This window comes from Rhinopithecus bieti, unplaced genomic scaffold (genome assembly GCF_001698545.2).
Source record: "Rhinopithecus bieti isolate Rb0 unplaced genomic scaffold, ASM169854v2 scaffold_40368, whole genome shotgun sequence".
Lineage (NCBI taxonomy): Eukaryota > Metazoa > Chordata > Mammalia > Primates > Cercopithecidae > Rhinopithecus > Rhinopithecus bieti.
In genome coordinates, this window is record NW_016817546.1 from 1,486,512 (window position 1) to 1,500,591 (window position 14,080).

Sequence of the window (14,080 nt, forward strand, 5' to 3'; positions counted from 1 at the left end):
TTTTTTTTTTTTTTTTTTTTTTTTAAGAGGTTTTTTAAAAGTTTTTTAAAGTAGGGCGATATTCTATGGAAAATATTAAGCAGAAGAAAATATTTTGTATTGGAAAAAATAAATGATCGGTGTTCAAAAAAGTGTGTAGTTAGTAAATCAGAAAAACTGTGAACCTGTTAGAGAAACAAACTTTGACGGAAAATACTACATATGGTTTTTAAAAGATGCAAAAGCTGATCCTAGCGCCCAGTCTGAGGAGAACAGAGGGAGGAAGTCAGAAAAGCAGATGATATGTGGGGAGGTGCGGGTGCCCAAGGCAAGAGAGAGGGAGGAGGAAGGAGACTCCAGGGCTTAGAAGAGGAGACATTTGAAATGCCAAACCCTAGAGGAGATGCCAGCTCAGTCACCCTCAAGGCAGACTGGCCCAGGTTCCCACACCTCCTGTCCCACAGTCAAGTCCAATAAAATGGCAGGGGGTGGAGGGGAGAGGGCAGTAGAGACACAGAGGCCTCTGTAATGTTCAGTTGCTGATGGTTTTCCCTGAGAAGGGGATCAGAATATGCCACCCCCACGCCGGGTGCAGTGGCTCCAACCTGTAATCCGAGCACTTTGGGAGGCCGAGGTGGGCAGATCACTTGAGTCCAGGAGTTCAAGACCAGCCTGGGCAACACATTGAGATCTCATCTCTATATAATAAATATTAAAAATTAAAAAAATTTAAAAGAATATGCCACCCCAAAGATGTATTTGGCATAAGGATTATTCTGAGCTGGAAGCACTCAAGAATCGACAAGCAAGTAGAGTTCTCTGTCCTCCCCCTCACTGCCTGAAAGCCGGGCATAAATTTCCCCTGTAAAGGTGTCCCTCCACCCCCATCAGAGGATGAGAAGAGCACTCATCCCCAGAGGTGGCTGACCCCGAGACGAGTCTGCATGAACAGACCCTTACTAAAATAACCCCTGACTTCCCATTCATCCCCATATGCTTCTTAGTCACTTTCCTATGATTCCTTGTCTCTCCAAGCTCAAACCTGCCTTTCTTTGTTAAAATGGTATAAATTCCTACTACTTCTTTGAGTATCACTTTTTTTAACTCTTATGCATGTAAATGTTTATAAAAATTGTGTACCTTGTCTCCTGTTAACCTGTTTTTTGCTATTTTATTTTATTTCATTTTTTGAGACAGGGTCTTGCTCTGTCATCCAGACAGAGTGCAGTGCTTCGATCTTGGCTCATTGCAACGTCCGCCTCTTAAGCTCAAGCTGTCCCCCCACCTCAGCCTTCCGAGTAGCTGGGACTGCAGGCGTGTGCCACCACACCTGGCTAATTTTTGTATATTTTGTAGAGATGGGGTCTTACCATGTTGCCCAGGCTGGTCTCGAACTCCTAGGCTCAAATGATCCTCCTACCTCAGCCTCCCAAAATGCTAGGATTACAGGTGTGAGCCACTGTGCCAGGCCTGTCTTGAAGTAGTTTAATTCGCAGGCCCCTAATCATATAACATAAGAGGGTAGAGGCAACGTTTTCCCTCCCTGACACCTGCATTCAAGGGTTAAGTGCACAAAATGGGGACCTCTGGGCTAATTGCCAGACCCCATTAAAATATTTCACCTGAGGCTGTTCAGATCCTTGAGGCCACCCATGACCTACAGATAAATTACTAACCCAGGCCCTCCCCATGCCCAACAGAAAGCCCAGTGTCAGGTGACCTGTTTATATTTTGACACATTTTAGCAACTGCAATACTGGCTTTAGCATTCTTGTATACCTTAGTACTTTTTATAAACAGCTTTATTGAGACATCAAATAAAACAAACATAAAATAAACACTTAATGGTGAGTAGATACTTTTGACATAGGAATTCACCCCTAAAACTATTTGCCACGATCAAGTCAGTGAACCTACCCTCACCCTGGTCATTTCCTCGTGCTCCTTTGATACCATCATATTTTCATGTGTCAAAACAGCAGTGTGGGCCAGGCACAGTGGCTACGCCTGTAATCCTAACACTTTGGGAGGCCGAGGTGGGCAGATCACTTGAGTTCAAGACCAGCCTGGCCAACATGGTGAAATTCCATCTCTACTAAAAATACAAAAATTAGCTCGGCATGGTGGCTCACACCTGTAATCCCAGCTACTCAGGAGGCTGAGGCACGAGAATCGCTTGAACCCGGGAGGCAAGAGTTTACAGTAAGCTAAGATTGCACCACTGCACTCCAGCCTGGGTGATACAGCAAGACTCTGTCTCAAAAAACAATAACAACAATGAAAAAACAGTAGTGTGTTCATGAGTGTAGCACCATTCTTTTAGACTACAGTGGGCAATTGGCTTAGATTTCTGGCTCTCTCCTCAATCCGTTTCCCCACTCCTATCCCAAGCCCTGCCAGCCCTCATCATCACTTTCCTCCTGCTATTCCCTACCAAATCCTCTTGCCCCCAACCCCAAAACCAAAGCCCCTCACTCAAGGGGGGACAGTGGAACCACTCTGTGTGTTTTAAGGGTCACAGAGCTGCTCAGTCAGGCCCTGGAGATAAAGGAAACAGCTAAGCCAAGAGAAGCTCCAAGAGATGCTCTGGGATATGTTTACTTTTGATCTTTCTAGTCTCCATGTCATGACTTTGAAAAGTTTTCAATAAAATGTCCCTTTTTTTTTTTTTTTTTTTTTTACAGGATCTTGCTTTGTCACCCAGGCTGGAGTGTAGTGGCACGATCTTGGCTCACTGCAACCTCCGCCTCCTGGGTTCAAGCAATTCTCCTGTCTCAGCCTCCCGAGTAGCTGGGATTACAGGCATGCGCCACCACGCCTGGTTAATTTTTGTATTTTTAGTAGAGACAGGGTTTTACCACATTGGCCAGGCTGATCTTGAACTCCTGACCTCAAGTGATCTGCCCACTTCAGCCTCCCAAAGTGGTGGGATTGAGCCACCCAGCCCGGCCTAATTTTTGTATTTTTAGTAGAGATGGGGTTTCACCATGTTGGCCAGGCTGGTCTTGAACTCCTGGCCTCAAGTGATTCGCCCACCTCAGCCTCCCAAAGTTCTGGGATTACAGGGGTGAGCCACGCACCTAGCCAAAATACCTTTTTTTTTTTTTCTTTTTTTTGAGAGAGAGGGTCTTGCTTTGTGACCCAGGTTGGAGTGCAGAGACACAATCTCAGCTCACTGAAGCCCCGACCTCCCGGCTTCAAATGATCCTCCTGTCTCAGTCTCCTGAGTAGCTGGGATTATAGGAGCACACCACCATGCATGGCTAATTTTCTCTATTTTTTTGTAGAGACGGGGTTTTGCCATGTTGCCCAAGCTGGTCTTGAACTCCTGAGCTCAAGCAATCTGCCCGCCTCAACCTCCCAAAGTGCTGTTTTACTGGGATGAACCACCACGCCCAGCCTATGCTGATGTTTTTTTAAAGCGGAATTTTGATACTGAAATAAATGCTAAAATACCAATTGGCCTTGAGTCGGGGCTGACACCTGTAATCCTACTAATTTGGGAGGCGGAGGCAAGAGGATGGCTTGAATTCAGGAGTTCAAGACCACCCTGGGCAACATAATGAGACCCAATATTTTGAGTCTCTACAAAAAATTTAAAAATTAGCCAAGGCAGTGGTGTGCCTTTAGTCCTAGCTACTCTGGAGGCTGAGACAGGAGGATTACTTGAGCCCAGGGTCATGGAAGCTGTAGTGAACCATGATCGTGCCACTGTGCTCCAACCTGGGAGACAGAGTGAGAACTTGTCTCTAAAAATACAAAATAGGCCAGGCGCGGCGGCTCACGCCTGTAATCCCAGCACTGTGGGAGGCCGAGGCGGGTGGATCACCTGAGGTTAAGAGCTTTAGACCAGCCTGGCCAACGTGGTAAAACCCCGTCTTTACTAAAAATACAAAAATTTGCTGGGTGTGGTAGCGCCTGCCTGTAATCCCAGCTACTCAGGAAGCTGAGACAGGAGAATCGCTAGGACCCGGGAGGCAGAGGTTGCAGTGAGCTAAGATCGCACCACTGCACTCCAGCCTGGTTGACACAGCAAGACTCCATCTCAAAAAAAAAAAGTGGGGAGCACCTCCCCGATCCCTCTTCCTGGTGCTCCAGCCATGTAAGAATGTAAGATGTGCTGCTTCCCCTTTGCCTACTGCCATGATTGTAAGTTTCCTGAGGCCCCCCCAGCTATGCTTCCTGCACAGCCTGTGGAACCGTGAGCCAATTAAACCTCTTTTTATTATAAATTACCCAGTCTCAGGGGTTTCTTTATAGCATTGTGAGAACGGACTAACACATTTGTGTTAGAACTTTCTGTGGTTGTCCTGGTCTTGCTTCTATACATAACATTTCTCAACTGAACATGTGAGTGGTGGATAAATGTAATTTTTTTTTCTGTTTTTTTAAGACAAAGTCTCCTTCTGTTGCCCAGGCTGGAGTGCAGTGGTGCAGTCTCGGCTCACTGCAACCTCTGCCTCCTGGATTCAAGCGATTCTCCTGCCTCAGCCTCCCGAGTAGCTGCGATTACAGGTGCGCACCACCATACCCAGCTAATTTTTGTATTTATAGTAGAGATGGTGTTTTGCCATGTTGGCCAGGCTGGTCTCGAACTCCTCAGGTGATCCACCCACCTCGGCCTCCCAAAGTGCTGGGATTACAGGTGTGAGCCACCACGCCTGGCCAATGTAATGTAAAATCAAAATTTCAACTGAAATAAATTACAGACTCAATTTGTTTTGAGGGTTTTTGGTTTTGTTTATGAATTAATTCTAGTGGAAGCAAACAGTATTGATTCAAGCTTCCTTTTGAAACGCTGATAGAAATCTGGAGGTATATTTCTACTTTTAAAGTCTCTAATAGGCCAGGCGTGGTGGCTCATGCCTGTAATCCCAACACTTTGGTAGGCTGAGGCGGGTGGATCACCTGAGGTCAGGAGTTCGAGCCTGACCAACATGGTGAAACCCTGACTCTACTAAAATAACAAAAATTAGCTGGGCACGGTGGTGGGCACCTGTAATCCCAGCTACTCAGGAGGCTGAGGCATGAGAATTGCTTGAACTCAGGAGGCAGAGGTTGAAGTGAGCCAAGATCGCACCACTGCACTCCACCCTGGGCAACAGACTGTCTCAAAAATAAAATAAAATAAAAATAAAAAGTAAAGTCTGTAATGAGTCTTAGTATTAATTTAGTTGTATTTTTTCCAACATTCTTAATTAGTTTTAGGAATGTTGAATCGATATAATACTGAAGTAATGAATATCTATACTTATTGAAATGAAAATGATCCAAATCAAAGAGAAATACTAGACTGGGCACAGTGGCTCACACCTGTATTCCCAGCACATTGAGAAGCCGAGGACAGAGGATTGCTTGAGGACAGTTTGGGATTAGCCTGGGCAACATAGCAAGACCCCTTCTCTATAAAAAAATTCAAAATAAAAATTAACCAGGTGTGGTCTCAGCTACTTGGAAGGCTGGGGCAGGAACCTTGGGGATTGCTTGAGCCCAGGGGTCCAAGGCTTCAGTGAGCTATGATTATAGTACTGTACTCCAGCCTGGGTGACAGAGGGAGATCCTGCCTAAAAAAAAAAAAAAAAAAAAAAAAAAAAAAAAAAAAAAGATAAATACTAATGCTAGTTATCATTTTACAAACTGGTCAAAACCTTAAAAGGACATGTTTATCTCTATTTGCCCTTGCAGAGAAACATTCTCATAATCACCGGGTATTACATCTGAGGTATCACGTGTCCTGTGTCTTCACCATCCTCTAGAGAGAAGTTAAAATTCCTCATTCTTTTCAGATAACTGGTTCTCAGTGAGGCTGACAAACTGGGAAGTCCAGACCTGCACACTCTGGAGCCGATTCCAAGAGGGCTGAAACCAAGAAGGATGGATCATTGGATCTGAGGAAGGAGGGAGATGGAGGAGTGGAGGTGTGAACAGAAGAGAGGGATGGGGAAGGTGGCTAAGCTGGGGGCGCCTGTGCAGTGTAACATGAGGTCTGATATGATGACAGATCATAGGGGACTTCGAAGGTATAACAAAAAAGGGAAGCTAAAAAAAAGCAAATTGTTTCCCTCTCGTCTTCATGTTCTTCTTCCTCTTGTTTCCTTTCTCTTTCCCTTTCTCTTTCCCTTCCCTTTTTGTTCCTTCCTGAACAATTCAGTCCTAACATCATGAAGGGTTGGTAGAGCAAGGTAGGTGTCTTAGTCCATTTAGGTTGCTTTAACAAAAATACCATGGACTGGGTGCCTTATAAACAATAGACATTTATTTCTCACATTTCAGGAGGCTGCAAGTCCAAGATCAAAGTGCAGATTCAGTGTCTGGCAAGGGCCAGCTTCCTGGTTCATAGTCAATGACTTCTCGCTGTGTCCCCACATGGTGGAAGGGGCAAGGGAGCTTACTGGAGCCTCTTGTAGAAGGGCACTCATCCCAGCTGTGAGGGCTCCACCTTCATGACCAAATCACCTCCCAAAGGCCTGCACCTCCTAATACTATTGCATTGGAGACTGGGATTGCAACATGTGAATTTGGGGAGAACATAAACATTCAATCCATAGCAGTGTTGGAGAAGAGAGGTGGCCTAGCGTGGAGAGTCAGAATCCTGGTGGGTAAGACAGATGGGCAGTGGAAGGCCTGGTGCAGATGACAGAGGCCAAGCATGAGAAGGGCATCCAGGCATGGGTGATATGGGTTGGCTGTGTCCCCACCCAAATCTCATCTTGAATTCCCACGTGTCGTGGGAGGGACCTGGTGGGAGGTAAGTGAATCACGAGGGCAGGTCTTTCCTGTGCTGTTCTCATGGCAGTGAATAAGTCTCGCAAGATCTGGTTTATGAAGGGGAGTTTCCCTGCACAAGCTCTCTTCTCTTGTCTGTCACCATATGAGACATGCCTTTCACATTCCACCATGGTTGTGAGGTCCCCCTAGCCACATGGAACTCTAAGTCCATTAAACCGCTTTCTTTTGTAAATTGCTCAGTCTCAGGTATGGTTTTTTTTTTTTTTTGAGACGAAGTCTCACTCTTGTCACCCAGGCTGGAGTACAGTGGTGCAATCTCAGCTCATTACAACCTCCACCTCCCAAGTTCAAGCAATTCTCCTGCCTCAACCTCCTGAGTAGCTGGGATTACAGGCGCCTGCCACCATGCCCAGCTAATTTTTGTATTTTTAGTAGAGTCAGCGTTTCACTACGTTGGCCAGGCTGGTCTCGAACTCCCGACCTCATGATCTGCCCACCTCAGCCTCCCAAAGTGCTGGGATTGCAGGTGTCAGTCACCTTACCTGACCTCAGTTATGTCTTTATCAGCAGCATGAAAATGGATTAATACAATGGGGGAGAGGCAGTCAGCATGGGAGTGGGGGCCCAAGTAGGGTAGGAAAGGCATCCATGTGTGAGGATGGCCTGCAGTGGGATTTCAGGGCCCAGGCAGGGTGAGGAGCACGTCCAGGCAGCAGGCAAAGCCCAGCACAGTGCAAGGCAGTCTGTGCCAGGGAGCTCCAGCATAAGGTGAGAAAGGTGTCCTCACAAGGCCAAGACCTGGCATGGCATGTCAGAGTTCAAGCAAGGTAAGGTGCAGCTCAGCATGGGGACTTGGAGCCCAAATGCGGGAGGAGGGAGCCCGTGTGAAGGGATGGTCTGGTGTGGAGGATCAGAGCCCAAGTGGGGTCAGGAGAACCTTTGTGCATGTTGAAGACTCAGCACAGGGCCAAGCAGGGTGAGGAGGGCATCCACATGTGGTGGGGGTGAAGGGGGCAGAGACTGGTCGTCTACAGGGGATTAGTCAAATAAGTCAGTATACTTAGAATAATGTGAGCCAGGGTCTCACTGCCAGAGAAAGGAGATACGAATATGAAAAGAAAGAAAAGTAGAATAAACCCTGTGGTAATGGGCTGGAATTGAAGGTATTGGTGTGAGTAAAAACATACAGAAATAAACACTTTTTTTTTTTTTGGAGACAGAGTCTCACTCCATCACCCAGGCTGGAGTGCAGTGGCACAATCTTGGTTCACTGCAACCTCCACCTCCCAGGTTCAAGCAATTCTCCTGCCTCAGCCTCCCAAGTAGCTGGGATTACAGGCACGCACTACCCATCCAGCTAATTTTTTGTATTTTTAGTAGAGGCAAGGTTTCACCATGTTGGCCAGCCTGGTCTCGAACTCCTGACCTGAGGTGATGCACACGCCTCAACCTCCCAAAGTGCTGGGATTACAGGGGTGAGCCACCATGCCTGGCCAAACATACATGTTTTCATGTCCACAGTTAATTTTGTTGTTGTTGTTCTGGCTACCTAAAGGATTGGGAGCGGCAATAGCTCAGTCACAATGAGCACACCTGCTGTCCAGATCTTGGTTTCTAAACACCATTCTCCACCAAGAGTTCCTTTGAGAAACGGCTGATTCCAGACTAGACAGGGGAAGCACAGGGTGAGCCTAGAACATGTACCCATCTCAGCAGAAAAGGAAGTACTCAAAGAATGACTGAGATGTGTCAAAAGGATACAGAAGTCAGCTTGAAGTGGTCACTGAATATGGGAGAATTTGAGCATTAAAATAAAGATGGCAACAGATTATAACAGTGGATACAATAGAAAGCCATGAATCCATACTGAACACATTCAGAGTTTGATGAGGAAAGGGGTGTTTTTTTTTTAATATCTCCCTCAAGTTACATATTCATTCAGAGGGAAAAAGAGCAACTTTACAGTGTAGAAGCCGAGCCAACAAATGTCACCGCATGTGTTGTAATACAGTAAGACTGCACTACTCCTGAGCTGTTCCCGCTAAAGATGCATTACTTGGCCCAAACTGCAAGGGCACATCAGAGAAATGAACCCCAAAGTGCAGGCTACAAAGCAAGTGTCCTATTGAAACCACCTTTGCAAAATTATAACTCAGGAAACTATGGCAGTGGAAGAGATCAGACCTGACTGATTCCATCTTGCTTCTAACCTTCAAGCTGTCCTTGTTCATCCCTAGGCAGAGGCTAAACTAACTTTGGGAAGGAATTCAGTTCATGGTTTGACTCTGAAACAAAATTGATAAAACCCCTTTCCCAAAAGACCCCCTTCTTGCCTGGGACCACTCTGCCTTTGCAGGACTAACAAATTAGCTACAAGTTTAAAAATTACTGGCCAGGCACAGTGGTTCACGCCTGTAATCCCAGCACTTTGGGAGGCTGAGGCAGGCAGATCACCTGAGGTCAGGAGTTCAAGACCAGCCTGACCAACACGGAGAAACCCCATCTCTACTAACAATACAGAATTAGCTGGGCGTGGTGGCACATGCCTGTCATCCCAGCTACTTGGGAAGCTGAGGCAGGAGAATCACTTGAACCTGGGAGATGGAGGTTGTGGTGAGCCAAGATGCACCGTTGTACTCCAGCCTGGGCGACAAGAGTGAAACTCTGTCTCAAAAAAAAACAAACACCACCACCGCCAACAAAACAAGAGATTACAGTTTAGGGGTCATGCAGCCTCTGACTCTAAGAGTCTGAACCTCCCCAAATTGCTTCTGGCGATAACATCACTATTGTAAAACCTAAGGTCAGTGCTTGAGATATTTTGCTGACCCTGCGCTCAGTGGATCAGCTAACACCACCCCGACTGGTAATCTGGCTTAACCAGTTCTGCCATCCCACCCAGGAACAGAAAACAGCAAGAAAAACTCACTGCAACCCCCTATGATTCCATCTCCATTGCACTCCCCACTTCCCAAGCCCCTACCCACCAAATGATCTTTAAAAACTCTAATCGCCAAACGCTCAGGGAGACTGATTTGAATATTAATAAAACTCCGGTCTCTTACACAGTCGACTCTGTGTGAATCACTCTTTCTCCATTGCAATTCCCCTGTTGTGATAAATCACCTCCGTCTACGCAGCGGGCAAGGTGAACCCACTGGACTGTTACACTATTACCTACAAAAGTGGCAAGGTGATATAGGTCAAGGGAAGACTAAAGAAGAAGACGTGACAACTCAATGCAAAGTGTGACCATGGATCTGGTCCTTTCACCATAAAGGACATTATTGGAACAATTGGCAACGCTTGGGTGGGGTCTGAGGGTTCAATGGTGGCAATGAGCCTGTGCTACCTTCCCCACGTCAATGGTTGTGCAGCAGTTATATCAGAGCCGTTTGAACCAGAGCGACTCCATCTTAAATAGGAGCTGAGTAAAATAAGGCGGAGACGCACTGGGCTGCATTCCCAGATGATTATGGCATTCTAAGTCACAGGACGAGATAGGAGGTTGGCACAAGATACAGGTCGTAAAGACATTGCTGAAAAAAGCAGGTTGCAGTAAAGAAGCCGGCTAAAATCCACCAAAAACCAAGATGGTGTCGAGAGTGACCGCTGTCATCCTCACTGCTTCACTCCCACCAGCGCCATGACAGTTTGCAAATGCCGTGGCAGCATCAGGAAGTTACCCTCTATGGTCTACAAGGGGGAGGCATGAATAATCCACCCCTTGTTGAGCATATCATCAAGAAATAACCAGAAAAACAGGCAACCAGCAGCCCTCAGGGCTGCTGTGTCCATGGAGGAGCCATTCTTTTATTCCTTTGCTTACTTAATCAACTGGTTTTCACTTTACAGACTCACCCTGAATTCTTTCTTGTGCGAGATCCAAGAACTCTCTCGGGGTCTGGATCGGGACCCCTTTCCTGGGACAGTTATGCAGGAGGACGTCCTTATCTGTAGGAGGCACACGCTGCAGTGCTCAGGCTCAGTGGGCCTTCTGGCTGGCAACGGACTCTTCAATGCCCCAGAGAAAAAAGTTTTTGAGGTTTACTTGTGACTTTCCTGTAGGTATGTGGTTGTTAGTAAAAATGTAACAAACATTTAAATAAATAAGGCATCCTATTATTTTCTCTTAAAAGTACCTCTTAAAGGGGTGCATTCATGATGACAGAGAAGTCAGTCTAGAAGGAGACAGACAGTAAGTGAGAGGCACCCCCCTCCACCCCACCCCGGTCTGGATGAGTCAGCCCCCGCATTCTGCCTTTCCTGACCCCCAAGTCCAGCTCAGAAGCCCTTCTTAGGAGTTTCCCATGAACCTCTATTTGCTCATCACAGCACTTCTGATTTGGTAATTGTAACGGCCCATTTACTTATAAATTCAATGAGATTAGAGGTATTGTCTGACTTGCTCACCACTGTCTTCCTGGAGGTGGAGGCAATTTCTGGGACATGGTAACTCCTCCGTAAGCATTTGCTGAACCATTCTTCTTCTTCTTCTTCTTCTTCTTTTTTTTTTTTTTTTTTTTTTTTTTTTTTTTTTTTTTTTTTTTTTTTTTTGGAGCCAATGTCTGGCTCTATCACCCAGGCTGGAGTGCAGTGGCACAATCTTAGCTCACTGCAACCTCCACTTCCTGGGCTCAAGTGGCCCTCCAGCCGCAGCCTGCCGAGTAGCTGGAACCACAGGCACACACACCACGCCTGGCTAATTTTTGTATTTTTTTGTATAGATGGGGTTTTGCCAGGTTGCCCAGGCTGGTTTCGAACTCCTGAGATCAAGTGATCCACCCGCCTTGGCCTCCCAAAGTGCTGAGATTACCGTGGCTCACACCATACCTGGCTGGAATGTTTCGAATCAAGCAGTTAAAAGGTAAAGACCAATGCTGTAGCCGCGTGATCTGCCTGTTCTTCAGCATAGCTAAAGCTCTTTGCCCTCCTTCTTGGAACTATGGCATGGTTTTGCTCTCGACTCTCCTGAGTCCTTGCAGAGGAGGCATGGAAAGGTCTGGCGTGAGTCACTGCCATCGATCAACATGACATTGTTCTCGAAGGGCTCGCAGTGGGGAAACCTAAAAAGGAAGAAAATGAGAGCTCTTGCCAGGGCTACTGAACAAAGGGTCAAGCACCCAGCCATTCACCAAGTTCCAGTCTCTTAATAACAAGGTTATGAAGCTATGCGAAGCTTTCATCCCTTCTCATAACTACACAGGCATTTCGGGGCTTCTGAAGTTGTAACAGTGATTTCCTTTAAAGAAAACCATTCTGAGTAAACCAAGGACACTTCACCCTTGACTTTGAAAATGTCTACAAACTTTCCCAAAGCAAATCTCTGCCGGTGTTTCTCACTTCCCAATCTGCACGACCTGAGGAGCCCACGGCTGGGCTGGCACGTTCTTTTGTTCAGTTTCTCTACCGGAAGGAGTTTGTGTAAAAAGGAATAGAAATTAGTGTTCACACCACAATAGGGGTAATTGTTCTGAGCTGCCACATTCCGTTAAATGTTTACCTTTTCGTTTCACAATCTAACAGGAAATGAGGAGCGAAGGATTTTTGGTTCCCTTATCCCCCTTTGGTCAAGACTAAAGAAGACCAGTTGTTATTCTAGTTGCTCAAAAATGAAATGCTCAAGGTAGGAAATTAGCACAGTTGCTAAAGACTCCAGATCACAATCTTGGGTTTCAACCAAATTCGTTTTGCATGAAATGTTTCAGAGGAATGAGCCTTTGTCGACCTTCTCCATGTGCCTCCAGGACAGGATGTTTAGCAAGAGGTGCTGAACGTTGTAACCATCTTTCTATGTGGTCTATAGAACACTATGGATGATCAAGATAAAAAACTGGACAGACAGATTTGATTCCTTAGTAGCCAAATACAAGTTAGGGACGTGGTAAACAGCTGGGACCCGTTGGGAAGGAGGCCAGAGGGCTTCGCCAGGCTCTCCTCCGCCATTTCAGATTCATCCTTTAAGACCAGACCCCAACCCAGCTTCTACTTCTAGAAGTGAGTATTTGTTTAAAGTTCCATTTGTGGAATGGCCCAGCTGGGATGGAAACCAGGGTGTGAATTCTAGTACCAGCTCCACCGCTGAAAAACAGAGTAGAACCTCCCTGGCTTAACGTCTTCTAATAACCCAAGTCATAGAGTAAAATAATGTCTTTTAAGGCATTTTTAACTTTTTTATTGCCTTGAAATAGAGTCGGGGAAGAAAGACTTTATCCTCCAGGTTCGATAGCTGGGTCTAGGAGATACACTGACAATACAGATTTAACAGGAAAAAGGGTATACAAATTTATTAATTTTTAATATGTGCACAGGGGGTATCATAGGAAGAAAAAAGCTGAATATTACAAAAAAGTGATGCCATCTTAAGAGAGAAAAGGGAGAGGAGATGTCGGCTACTGCGAGGAGACGAAATGATTTTTAGGAAAGAAAGCTGGCCTTTGGAAGACTAGATGGGAGACATGAGGGTCTGTGACAGTTTGTCTGGATGTTAAGGCAGCCTTCACTGACTCCTGGGGAGGGGACTTAGCACAACTGATGTCCTTTTGGAGGCTCTGCCTTTGGGCAGATGAGAGGAGTTCAGGGAAACCCTGTCTCTGCATTTACTGTTTTCCAGTGCCTTCCGCTTAAAATCACCAACACTCCAAAGCGGCATATTCGGGGGCAGTCTGTCCTGAACCCCTACTCGACAGTAAAAAACATTTTTTAAAAATTAAAAATGGGCCAGGCGCAGTGGCTGACACCTGTAATCCCAGCACTTTGGGAGGCTGAAGTGGGCAGATCACTTGAGGTCAGGAGTTCAAGACCAGCCTGGCCAACATGGTGAAACCCTGTCTCTACTAAAAATACAAAAATTGCCTGGGCGTGGTGGCGCTTGCCTGTAGTCCCAGCTACTCGAGAGGCAGGAGAATTGCTTGAAGCTGGGAGGCAGAGGTTGTAGTGAACTGAGATTGTGCCACTGCACTCCAGCCTGGGCAACACAGCGAGACTCTGTGTCAAAAATAAACAAATAAAAATTAAAAATGGATAATTCGGTCATAAATAAGATTGTCACAGTGAAATAAACGTAATGGTTTTCAATACTTCTAAATATTTCTGTATTCAAAGTCCAGTCCCTGAACTTTGCATAAGCACTTGGGTTCAAGTCCCACCTCTGCCACTTACTAGCGGTGTAACTCGGGAGAAACTGTTTAACCTTTCTGTGCCTCAGTCTCCCCATCTACAAAAAGAGGGAGATAACAACAGGGACTCATAGGTGTCTGTGAGGATGAAAAGAGCCAGTGCAAATATAAAGTAGTGCCTGGCACATAGTAAACACTCAATAAATGCCAACACTCGTCACAATAATATCGTTACAACATTTTATTTTATTTTA

General features: G+C 46.0%; 1 long non-coding RNA gene across 1 annotated transcript in view; it reads right to left on the minus strand.

Moving 5' to 3' along the window:
- Window positions 1-12,580, minus strand: part of LOC108517961 (uncharacterized) — a 21,301-nt gene extending 8,721 nt beyond the window's left edge. Inside the window, exons 1-3 of the long non-coding RNA XR_001882257.1 lie at window positions 12,212-12,580; window positions 11,542-11,774; window positions 10,570-10,722 (exon numbers count right to left, since the gene is read on the minus strand). This is a non-coding gene — a long non-coding RNA (uncharacterized LOC108517961). The remainder of the gene's footprint in view (window positions 1-10,569; window positions 10,723-11,541; window positions 11,775-12,211) is intronic.
- Between the last annotated feature and the right edge of the window lie 1,500 nt (window positions 12,581-14,080).